At 48.3% G+C, this 13,201-nt stretch overlaps 1 long non-coding RNA gene across 1 annotated transcript; it reads right to left on the bottom strand.

Annotated features, from left to right (window-relative positions):
• Positions 1-1,520: 1,520 nt before the first annotated feature.
• Positions 1,521-12,855, bottom strand: LOC148118372 (uncharacterized). Its single transcript, XR_015736138.1, has 2 exons — positions 12,619-12,855; positions 1,521-3,991 (listed from the first exon to the last, which is right to left on the bottom strand). It is a non-coding gene; the product is annotated as an uncharacterized LOC148118372 (long non-coding RNA).
• Positions 12,856-13,201: the final 346 nt, after the last annotated feature.

Genomic DNA, 13,201 nt, shown 5'->3' with positions numbered 1-13,201 from the left:
CCGAATAGTTTTCTGTGAGGTGTTCTGAGGCTTTGCCATCTCGTTCCTAAACATACCTCCTGGGTATCACGGCAGGTCAAGCTGTCCCTTATAGTGTAGAGTAGTCCAGGTTAGTCCTTATTCATTGCTTACAGTCTACTCCAATTGATATCAGTGCTGATGTTCCCGTTCTATTGGTCTTCTAGCTCCTTCTCAGATCCCGTCTACATTTTCAGTGCCATTTGCCTTCCTTCCCGTGCATGTCTTTGTGTGTCAAAGTCAGTGTAAGACTCTGTGTGTTGTTAAGGAAGGAAATCTAATCCCACTCCATGTATTGCATGCTGCAGTGAGCAATCTTGATCATTCTATTACGCACTTTCTTTTCCTTCTGGGCATCATTCACTAGTATTGACACAAGTACACACCCCTTAAAAATAAGCTTCCTGTTCCAGTTAAAGGTTTATTTATATAAACCAGTATAAAGGTTTATTATAGCCAGGAATATTGTTCATCTTCTGTGATATGCATGAAGCCATGAAGATGGAGTTGGTGAAAAAATTGTCACTATTGTGGTTTGAATGTGACGTGACCCCTAAAGAGGCCCAGGTGTTGGAGTCTGTAAACAGAGATTGCTCATTCATTTCCCGGCTGCCCAGACCCGAATCCTCACACAGAAACTATATTAATTACAACACTGCTTGGCCAATAGCTTAGACATATTCCCAGCTAGCTCTTACATCTTAAATTAACCCATTTCTATTCATCTGTGTATCTCCATGAGGCTGTGGCCTATAGGTAAGGTTCTGGCGTGTCCTTCTCCATTGGCAGCTACATGGTATCTCCTAGACTCCACCCACTCTCTCTCTATATATTTCTTCTAGCCTGGCTATATTCTGTCCTGCCATAGGCCAAAGCAGATTTATTCATTAACCAATAAAAGCAACACATATACAGAAAGACTTCCCACATCAGAGTCTGTCCCCAGCTGGTGGGTTGACTCAGTTTGACTTCTCTGACATCACTGAACTTTTCCAACAGTGAACTGCCTTGCTGCAGTGAGCTACTGTGACCACGGGACTTGACTAACACAGCTACTTTGTTATGGGTGTGAGAGTCTAACCTGAGTGTACTGGCCATGGTTAACAATAGCCACAAGCATGCCAAGTCTCTGTCTGACTCCAGCCTATTGTGACCCTCCTACCCGGAGAGTCACAGCCACTGTATGCTTACCTGATATGATGCTCTTTTCCCACTGAAGCTGGTAGCTGGTGAACTACTGCTTCCTTTGACTATGCCCTTGTCTTTCCCGGGAATCACCACCCAATACTCCTGCTCCCTGGCCCCTGGGTCCCCTCATATTGTCCCTGACTTCCACTAAGTTGGAGCACAGGCTGTCTTTGTCTCTAAGATGTCCCTGGGTTGTTTTCCACATTCTCCATCCCCCCTGCACCCTGTGGGAAGAGCACAATGCCCCGTGCTGGGCACTGTCTGCCTGTGTGTGCTGGGATCAACTGTTGGGTTGTGAACAGAGGTAACCTTCATGGTCACACATGTTCAAAGTCTTTAATAGAATGCATGAGCAAACAGAGCCTCTCCACCCGTGGACTTCTGCAAGGACTTTCCCCTCACCCACATTCTCTTCTGTTCACAAGGCGCCTCTCTGGAGTTAACAGACAGCTTTCACCTCACTGCTTTGAGTTCTAGCTTCAGTTCCGGGGGCCCTCACAATCCACCTCCTTTTTCAATCCCTGTCTCTATGCCTTGCTGACACAGACCTCCATGATCAAATCCAGCTTGCCTGGCTGTGGGTCTGTCTAAAGGAGAGACTCTCTGCTTGGAAGATCTCATTCTTCATCTACAAAGCCTACCTTTGGGGCCTGGATGCTTCTGTGCCTCTCAAGTCCTAGCCAGCATGTCAGGGGCCTGGTGTTTGCTGGGAGAATGAACTAGGTTTTGTTTTATTTTTCTTTCTTTTTTCTTTCTTTCTGTATCCTTGTGGGTTACCTTTCACCCAAGAAGGTGGCTGTTGTGGCTGAGAGGAGGTGACCATGTTCCAGGAATTGAAAAGCATGGCATTACATCAGAACATTTCCAAAGTATTTAGCCTGTTCTTTAACAATCAAGGAAGAAATACACAGCATGGTGACCCAGTGATATCATCAAATCCTGTGCCTCATATGAGAGACACAAAGGTTCCCTGAGGAAGTTAGCTCTGAAGGCCCCCAGGGCTTTGCCTGGTCGAAGGGGGGGGGGAAGCAGGGGTTTAAGTAAGAGAAAAACACCCACAAACAGCCAGAGGGAGGAACAGGGCAAACCCAGGGGCTGCAAAATACAGAGGAAAAGCAAGAGTTGTGGGCAGAGACAAAAGAGAACAGGTGCCAGGGGTGGGCAGTTGGGGGCTGTAGGCAGAGCAGGACAGGGCCAGTCCTCTTTGGAGAAGTGATTTCTCTCTGCCCTGAGAGGGTGGTGTGGGACAGACTACAGGGGCTCTAATATGATACTCTAATACAGGGTATCTAATGAAACCACTGGATGTCTTTCTGGGTTTGTGTGACAGCTTTTGAGGATGTGTGTGTGTGTGTGTGTGTGTGTGTGTGTGAGAGAGAGAGGGGGGGGCTACTCATGCCATGACACAGGTCAAAGGTCAAAGGTCAATTTGTGGGTTCCAGTCCACCCAGAGATCATCCTTAAGTTGCCAGGCTTGCGCTACAAGGGCCTTTACCCGTTGCACAGTCTCACAGCCCCTGTGTGATGTCTGCTCTGGTCTCTGCTCGTTAACCATCCATGGACTGGAAGACTCAGATAAAAGACCCCGGTGCAAAGCCTGGGCCCTCCCATTTCCCACCCCCAGCTCTGTCACCACCTTCTCTCCCGGGCCCACAGGGGAGTGAGGGGACCCAGGCCAGACACACTTAGAGCTTGGACAGGTAAGGTGAGGATGTCCTGACCGCACATAGCATTTTCCATGGCCTTCCAGCTTCCTCCTGGCCTGTAGTTGGGAACAATTTGGGAGAACACAGACAGCGCTGGACAGAACAGCCCAGAGGATGGCGCCAAGGTAGAGGCGTCTAGGAGACGGAGTGGGTAGCGCACCCCTCAGAGCTCACAACACCTTGCTTTCCCTGCACTGGAGAATTATGGGTGGGAGTTGGATGTGGACTGGTTTCATCTTGTTTGCCCTCATGCTACAAACGTGACGGCACCAGACCACAGTGTGATTGACAGCAGCAGGTGTTGTCCTGAACTCCTCCCAAGGACTTGTCGACTGGGCCCACCTTGGGCTAGGCTACATTCTCGAGCCTTCCAAAGCGTGCCTCGCTGCACCTGCACCCCCTAGCAGGCTCACAGCCAGCTTGGCACATCTCTCTCACCTCTGGTCTGGGTTTGGGGTTTTTTCACTTGCTTGCATCGTTTTGTTGTTGTTGTTGTTGTTGTTGTTGTTGTTGTTGTTGTTGTTGTTGTTGTTTGGGGACAAATTGTCATGAAGCCCAGGCTTGCCTTGAACCTTCTATGTATCAGAGGATGACCTTCAGATCCTCCGGCTTCCACCTCCCACGTGCTGAGCGTAAAGTGGATCCCAGTGCCTGATTTTCTAAGTGCTGGGGATGGAAGGCAGGAAATTGTGCATTCTAGGCAAGGCCTCTGCTTGCTTGGACACATCCACAGCACTGTTAGACCGGAAAATAAACAGTCACCGAAAGTGTGGCAGGCCTGACAACGGGAAGTCTGGCAAAGCTGAGGGACACGGTCCCCGCTGGAAACCCGAGCTGGGCCTCGCTGGATCTCTCCTGTGGTCCCGAAGGCCCCGCTCCCTTGAGAAAGCACTTTGTTTTCTTCCAGCCTTTTGACATCATCTGATGCAACCTGATGCAAAGACACGCACTTCTTGTCACAGGAGGAACGGGGCAGCCGTGTCCAGCAGCTGCCGCAGAGACGCTCAGAAGAACCTGGAGAAGAGCCAGCAGCTCTCTTGGGATGTTCATGGAAACAGTACATTTATAAGAAAATCAAGCTGCAGCAATGACAGAAAACAGGGAATTTAGTCTAAAGACAACACTCACATCAGAATGTCCCACGGGCCATAGGAAGAGAGCTTGGCGTGGGAGTAAGTGCAGACCACAGGAGTGAAGCTAGTGGACTGTAGCCTCCTCCCCATGGGTCAGCCATACACAGAGCTGAGCCTCTCCCTTCCCAGCTTCTCAGAGAGAGAGAGAGGCCAGACTGTGAGTATCGGTTGCTGAACCCAGTGCAGTCAGTAGAGGCTCAGGTGTCCCCTCACTGGTACCCAGCTACTATTCCCTTCTTGGTTGGTGAGAATGACGTTCAAGAACACACAACAGACCACACACTATACACCATACAGAACACACACAGCATACACCACACACACATGTACACACACACACCATACACCCCACACATGCACATACACCATATGCCACACACACACATACACACACACTGTATGCCACACATGCATGCACATACACACATGCATATAGACACACACCATACAGCACACACACATGTACACACACACCATACATTGCACACACATGCACACACGCATAAACACACCATATACCACACACATGTACATACACACATGTACACACATACCATACACCACATACACATGTACATACACACATGTACATGCACACATGCACATAAACACACACCATATAGCACACGTGTACATACACATACACCATACACTGCATGCACACATGCACACACCATACACCACACACACACATGCACATAAATGCACACCATACACCATACACCACACACACACATGCACACACGCATACATACACATCATATACCACACACACACGTACATACACACTCACCATACATTGCACACACACCATACACCGCACACACACACATGCACACACACACAACATGCACCACACACATGCACACACGCATACATGCACACCATACACCACACATGTACATATATACACCATACACCACACACACTCATACACACACACCATACACCACACACATGTGCATACACACACACCATACACCACACACATGTACACACACACACACCATACACTGCACACACACATACACACACACACCATACACCACACATACTCCTGCAAAACCAGGCAGGGTTGACTACTCTGCAGGTGGCACATGAGCCACCCAGCACCAGCCCCTGTCCCTAGGTCGCAGACTCTCAATGAATATTCATGAACACCTGAAGGAGAAACAGCTAGTTAGAATGTGTATTTTATCCTGAGTAAATGAATAAACGGAATCAGGGGCAGAGCTTGACACGTAAGATTTCACAGGAAGCTGACTCTCAGTAATTAGCTTGTTATCAAATTCACTTGTATAAAAATAACAGCAAATGCACACTGCTGGCGGCGTGCCAGGCATTCATGCCAGAGCCTCGCGCACCGGGAAGCGCGGCAGGCCACACACCCCATTTCACAGATGAGGAAACATAGCCGGAAGAGGTTGGCTGTGTGCCTGGGACCTAGCGGGAGTTTGGCTTCCAGCAGTTTGAGGGAACTGCCCTCCATGTATCTGCTGGGAGCTTGCTGTCAGCACGGGCTCATTAGAGACCTTGGGTTTTCTTGACGGCCTCAGATGCTCTATACCTCATCTAGGCTGAATTCTGCAGGTTCTGTTCTCAGTTGTCTGACCAAGAGCTTACCCCAAAGACACCAGGCCATGATTTCTCCGTTACTCCCAGTCCAGCACTGCGAGGATGGATGTTACACCCTGTATCCTCATCCTTCGGTAACAGAATAGCTGAGACTGGAAACTTTCTACCAAAATTTTTCTGAGTGATAAGTTTAAAAAGGGGGTGGGGATCAAATGCATTGCCTCGGACACCTGTCAGGGCCTTGAAACAAAAGAATCCTGCCATTTGAGGTCTAACGGGTGTTTTTGAAAGGGGTGGAGAGATGGCTCAATGGTAAAGGACACTAAGCTGTTTCTCAAGACGCCATGGATGAGTCTAAGCTTAGGAGGTGTGGCCTTGCTATAAGAAGTCTGTCACTGGCTGGACGGTGGTGGGAGGCAGAGGCAAGTGGATCTCTGAGTTCGAGGTCAGCCTGGTCTACAAGAGTTAGAGTTCCAGGACAGACTCCAAAGCTACAGAGAAACCCTGTCTTGAAAAACAGAAACAAACAAACAAAACCCATCACTGGGGGTGGACTTTGAGGTCTTAAAGGTCACACACCATTTCCAGTTCACTCCTTGTTTCCTGTCTGTGCCTCCAGATGGGAGCTCTCAGCTCCCGGATGTTCCTGCTGCTGCGTTTCCCCTTCCTTGGTGGTGATGGACCCGCACCCCTCTGGAACGGTAAGCTCAAATAAACCCTTCTCGCTACAAACTGCCTTACTTGTGGGACTTTATCACAGCAATGAAATAATGGCAATGACAAGGGTTTTCCACATTCATGAAAGCAATCAAGACAATCCCTAAGTTGAGGCCTCCTGTTCGGGTCATTGTAAACTGTGGCACATTGACATTTAAAACCAACCATCTCATAGTCCTGTGCCGTCCTCCACAGATGGTGTAAAGGACGCACTGACCTTGTGCCCTTCAACCATCTGATAGGGTCACTTGCTCAATGTGTGCTTAATAAATCAGTGAATGAGCTGGGCTTCAGTACCCCACTACATGGGATCCAGAGGCAGGGGATCTGAAGTCCAAGAACATCCTGAGATACACACAGTCTCAAAACAAAAACCAGAAGGGGAAAAGAAGGGAAAAATGTGGCCTAAAAGAATTGACTCAATGGCTTGCCTCGGGTGACCCCAGAGGGACCAGACCCAGGCTCACTGTGGAGCTGTGACCACCAGCCACTCTTGAGCATATACTATTCATCCCACAGTGACAGCCATCTGGAGATAGTGACTTCCAGAGAACTGATTATATTTTTCTGTTTATATATGGACATCTGATGTCTTGCCAATGCACACATTAGGTCATTCAGTTTAAAAGCAAGACAAAGGGTAGGAAGTCTGGGGGACATACTACAGATGGTACTGTTTGAAGGAGCTACATGTAGTCCTACATGTTAGAAAAGCAAGCCCTCTTATAAGACTCTCTCACACATTCTCTCTCTCTCTCTCTCTCTCTCTCTCTCTCTCTCTCTCTCTCTCACACACACACACACACACACACACACACACATCAACAAAATTGGCCTTGTTCATCCAGACACTTCACTTATCCGTTCTAACCCTGGTGGGAGATAATGCCTGAAATGGGACTGACAGAGGGCTTGTTATTGCCAACGGTGGGTGATGTGTCTCTTTATACTATGCTATTTGCTTTTGTGTGTTTTTACCTGCCCATTAAAAATGTTTTCAAATTAAAGGTCTTGTATCCACTGGGAAATGAACATTTCTCTCCAAGTTGACTTAGAAGACAGTTGTCCAGAAATCAGTGAGTTGTCTTGAATGGTTTCCCACAAGGCTTGCAAAAGTGGGTGGAAGGGCAAGTGACTAAATGTGCAGGCCACTTGGGGGTCACCCCTAAACTGGAACAGGGGCCTCTGCCTTCCTTCTACCAACTGTAAAACCATGGCAAACAGGAGCCTCCTGATTGTTTCTGGGAAAAGCAAGTTTCTTAACCCACAGCACAATGTATTATTCAGATTAAATGACAGTGGGTTTGGTGGTGTGTGCGTGTAATCCACCACTGGGGAGACACAAGCAGAAGATCAAGTGTTAGGTGTCAGTCTGAACTCTACAAGACCCTGAGTCAAAAATCAGTCAATCAATAATTAATAAAAGAAAATATTAGGCCAGTTCTATCCCTAGCATTACAAATTGATTATGATGGTGGTGGTGGTGATGATGGTGATGATGATGATGATAATGGTGGCGATGATGTAATGGTGGTGGTGATGATGATGGTGATGATGTAGGTGGTGGTGATGATGAAGATGGTAGTGGCCATGGCCATAATCCTAATGGTGGCAGAGATGATGTTGGTGATAATAACAGTGGTCGTAATGATGGCGATGCTGCTGCTGCTAATGATGATGATAATGACGAAGGTGAGGATGAAGGAAAACCTAGTAAGCATCCATCATTCACCAAAGTTTTACAAGTTCAAGACAACTGATACTATTTCTGCTCCCTATCAAAATAAATGCCCCAGGGATGAAAATGGCTGCCAAGGATTATCAGGGACAGCAGGACATTAGCTGCCATATGTCCCTCCCTTGGGGCAGAGTGTAGTCCTATCTATAGGACTCTATTGGAGCTCTGTCTTTTTTAACTAAAACACAAGACAAAGCCTCTTTCAGGAGAATACTACCATTATGTTAGCTGTGGCATCGACCAAACCAATCAAAATCAGACATCACCGCCCTGAAAGCCAAAGAATCCTGTAGAGAGACTGTGTCCCACAGAGTGTCTGCTCAGAGTTTGACACCTGGACTGAGGTGTCAAGAAGACTTGAGACGGAAGACAGAGAAGAAAACCCTCTGCCCAGAGCTTCTCTATCTCCATTTCTAGGTGTGTGTGCAACGTGTAGTGTCAGATGGCTGGAGAAACAATCCCAGAAGCATTTGCTTTTGAACACACAATACAATGTTATTATAATCCTCGTGACATTTAGAGTAGACTGAAAAGATTGACGTGGCACACACGCACATATTTAGTGCTATGTTGTATAGGTACAATTGACACGGATTCCAGCAAGATAAAACCACTGTGAGGAGAGCCTGGTAGGTTGGTGGCTTCTCCCTGAGGCACGCTCAGATACCTGAGCAAACAGGTACCAGATGTTATCATAGTATTTTAAGCTCAAAGCATAAGATGCAACCTTCTGCTTACAAGAGCACGGTCTACCCGCATGTGCAATAATGGAGCCCACGGTTGTAGCTCCCACACTCAGGCTGCCAAGGCAGCGAGCGGTGTCAGTCTCCAAGATTCGGCTCGAGATGAAATCAACACCATTTGCAACCAAGACACAGGCGGATAAACCAGATTTAGGCTGGAACTACTATGACGGACTCTGCTCCAAGGAAGAAAAGGTACTGAGAGCTCTCGGGGATGGAGGGAGATGTAATGTCCACAGGGGTGGGCTTCCTCGGACTCTAACTGGATGGGAATGAAATGGCCTGAAACTTGTGTGTGATCAGGTTAAACTATAACAACCTCCCCTCCTCCTCCAGCTCCTTTCACGGAGGTATTTTCTATCTTGGAGGCCCGTTTTGAAATTCAATCCTCCTGGGAGTGAAGAGGCTTTAAATTATCAGCTAACACTTTGGGAGAGATTAGCAGGCCCGGGCAGAGAATGAGATGGGAGGCTTGCTGGAGGCATAGCTGAGGCTGCGGCAAGGCAGACAGGACAGTCAGCTCACACACAGTTTGATGACATCTTGAGGAACATGTGAGTCTCACCCACCCTACAGCTTCGGGGTCTACAGTGGCAACTCAAGTCTCCGCATCCTGTGAACCAGGGCACGACTCCTGGAGTCTGCTCCATTCATCAGTCTGCAGCTCCCACGTCATCTGGGAAACAATTTCCGTCAGCTTGGAAAAACAAATAAAACAATGGCTCGTCTATGTGTAGCAGAAAAGTGGCGGCTTTGTCCTTAGAACACACTCAAGCCGTCACAGAGCCGTGTTTGTGTCGGAGAAATCCGAATTTTAAAACCATAAATGCCTTGTTTTTATAAACGCGCAAGCCGGAGTGGACAGGAAGAAGCTCACCATATACATGCAGAAGATTCCTCGGATTCTTGAGCAGTGCAAGAAAGATACTGAAAGAATAAACAGGACTTCCGTTTCTGGAGCCTGTTCAAAATCACTCTTGGGGCTCTGAGCACAATATACTTCTCCCTCATGGTCTGACTCCATCACCACCAAATATCTGCTTATGGCTGGGTGTGGCTCTAGGATACCAGGAGCTCAAGGCCGCGTGTCACACTGCATTGAGTTCCCACAGCCTCTCCTCCCTCTGGGTTGAAAGCCCAATGATGTTCCCATGCTGTGCAAGCGGGAGCTACACTGTGGGCTTTTGATTTGGTTTTTATTGTGTGGTTATTTTTCATTATCCAACTTTTCTAGTTCTCTTTAGTCCAGCGCTGTCTGGATCCACAGGGGCTGAGTGTGCGGATGACAGCATCCTCCATGGTTGTGGGGACCTCTGTACCTTCCCCGGAGGCAGGGTAGTTGAACAAGCTCAGAAACCTTTCATTGACCTCTTTGGGTCTCTGACCATCTTGGGGGACCCAGTGGCCTTGAGTCTCACTAAGGGCTATTGAGTAAGGATTTCATTGGTGTGCCCTTTGCTCCTATCATTTCACCAGGGCTCCTCCTGTGATGATGTAGAGTCCTGCAGCCTAGATAGAAGGTTCTTGGGGATCCTGCCACCCCCATTTTCTGGTAGGTTCTTTTCCCATACAGCTTTACAATCATTCACCACAGGTAGCGAAAGAAAGGTACGTTTCATTCTGACCGCAGTGGTAGTGATTCAAGTGCTGAGGATATCTGTATACTTGAGTGAATATTAGACTCATTTTAAAGTGACCATGAAGACAAAGAGACTTTTGTCCCATGGAGCTTTAAAGACACACAAGAGAACTCTGGACTCCAGGTCTCTCCTAGGCCCTTAGGGGTCAAGTGGTAAGAACAGCAAAGGCCTTGCCCACAGCGACACGACTCCCATCGACGAACGACTGCTAGCATGCGGCTCTGCAGACTCAGCCAAGTCCACAGCTTCGGTGTGCTCATTTGCTCGTGTGTGACCTTGGACAGGTCCATGTGTCCCCTCAAACTGGAAGTCTGTCCCTTGTAAACCTGTCAACTGTCCACAAGGACACAAATCCTTTCTGTTCTTCAATCCTGCGGGTCCCGATTGAGCAAGGTGGGGAGAAAAGCATTAGGAGGTAAAGGACTAACACCCAAGAGATGCACAAGCTCTCTTGCAGCATTTAAAACCTTCCCACAAGGAGTCCCGGTCCACGCAGCTCTCTCTCTCTCTCTCTCTCTCTCTCTCTCTCTCTCTCTCTCTTTGCCTTGGCCTCCCACTTCCACTGAGGTACAGGGTGGCCTCAGCTTCTCACATGAATTACCAAGAAAGCACAATTGTGTCAGTGAAGGGTATGCATGCTTGGCAAAGCCAGTCATGTTTTTTAAAGTGGAGTGGAGGTGGGGGCTTCAAATTCTTATGTTGAAACACTTCTAGAAAGGAAGTCATACGGGAAAGACATAACACACAGCCTCCAGATTCACCCCTTCAGAAAGACCCCCACAGATACACAAGGGCAGTGGTCAGCGGGAGTGATTAGAGCAAGCCCTGTCCTAGAGATTTGCAGTAAAAGATAGAATTTCTATCTGTTTGCGCTAGGCAAGGGCCCCACCCTGTCTATGCTCCAGCCCTCCTTTCTTTTGAGGCAGGGTCTCACTAAGTTATCCAAGCTGACCCTCAACTCACCCTATAACCCATGCAGGCCTTAAACTTGCTTTGTTTAAGATTTATTTATTTTTATTTTATGTGTATGAATTTTTTGCCTGCCTATCTGGATGTACACCATGTGTGTGCCTGGTGCCTCCAGAGGGCAGAAGAAGGTGTGACATCTCCTGGGATTGGAGCTATGGGGGCCCAGCCTCCATGTAGGTGTTGAGAATTGAACCTGAGTCCTCCGGAAGAGAAGCCAAATGCTCTTAGCCATTGAGCCATCTCTACAGCCTGGGGTCTTAAACTTTTGACTCTTCTATACTTCAGCTTCCAGAGTACCTAGTATTGCAAACCTGAGATGACAAACTTAGGTAGAGTTTTTACTTTAGGAGATGTTGGTGAAAGTTCTGTTTGTTTAGAAACATTAAATATCTACCATGGTATCCCTAATAATTCAGTACGGTAATTCATGTAAACGTAGCAAGATCAGCCTTGCCAGGTGGTGGTGCACACCCTTAATCCCAGCAGTTAAGAGGCAGAGTCAGGTGGTTCTCTGAGAGTCTGAGACCAGCCTGGTCTGCAGAGCTAGTTCCAGGACAACTGGAGCTACACAGAGAAACCCTGTCCCCCACCCCAACCCCAATCCATAAAAAGGCCAGGCCAGCCTCAGGAAAAAGCGATACATATCAAATCAAATAAAAGAAATAGCAGTTCAGGGAAACTCACTCCCAAAGACCAAAGATTAAAACGTAAATCCATCCCTACAGTAGAGCATCACAGAATCTACTTCTCAAAGTCCCCAGCAAGGCCTGCCAAATGGAAAGACCCTTAGTTACCTACCCAGGGATGAAGGCAGGAAGGAGCTGAACCATCCTGTGCTCACCCTCAGCTCCCTCAGAAACCCTCAGATTCACCACCACCCCCACCACCAATCTGCCGCCACCACCCCTGACCCACATGACAAGGAGCCAGGCTGGCGCTGAAGCTACACTCGGCTGTGCAGTGTGAACAGTGATCTATTCATAAAATGACTGCACACAACACCAGGTTGGCTTTGTTCAGACTACACTCCTCCGCTGCCAGAAGTAACAGCGGCATGTGTGCTTCCGATTGGAGATCATGGCTTGCCTGGGAGATCACTTTCTCCATTTGGTACAGCCTGGGGTTTTGGGAGACAGGGGAACTTGAGAGCCACACTCCCTAACACCGAGCCCCTTGAGTTGGAGAACTTACATTTGTGGTGACGACGCTGACGACATTAGAGACACAAGAACAATTCTCAGTGGGGACATGCAAGGCTGGGATCTAGCCAGTTGGTATTTCATGGAGTCGCCCAGGGAGAAAGGAACACACCATGACAGCAAAGTCCAGAGTCCCTGGGGTCTCAGTGCTGCTGTGCCCATCCTGGGCAGGTTCAGGCCCCAGCCCCAGGTCGCCAGGTCCCATTAAAGTGGAGAAGGGTTAACTCATGTTCAGAGCATTTTGCTTTTAAAGGCAGAAAACAGCGCTTGAGTCATATGCTGTTTATTGCAGGGTTTATTGCCCTGCTGGAACCAGTTCGGAAGCCACCGGAAGTGCTACAGATTGGGTCCATTCTCTTACAGCTCAAGAAACCTCGAGGTGTAAGCTGGGGAGTCTGGCGTTCTGCCTCCTTCTGGGCCTCATGGCAAATCTGTCACCACCTCCTCCTGGTCTTCCCTCTGTACCTCTACTCACGCACATTTTCCCTCTTTCAGTAATGGTCCCCGTCATAGTGAATTAGAATCCAGGCAAGATTCTTTAACCCTGAGGACCCTGTCCCCCAGATATGCCACTG

This window comes from Myodes glareolus, chromosome 23 (genome assembly GCF_982192425.1).
Source record: "Myodes glareolus chromosome 23, mMyoGla1.1, whole genome shotgun sequence".
Classification (NCBI taxonomy): Eukaryota; Metazoa; Chordata; class Mammalia; order Rodentia; family Cricetidae; genus Myodes; species Myodes glareolus.
This window is presented reverse-complemented; position numbering and strand designations above follow the sequence as displayed.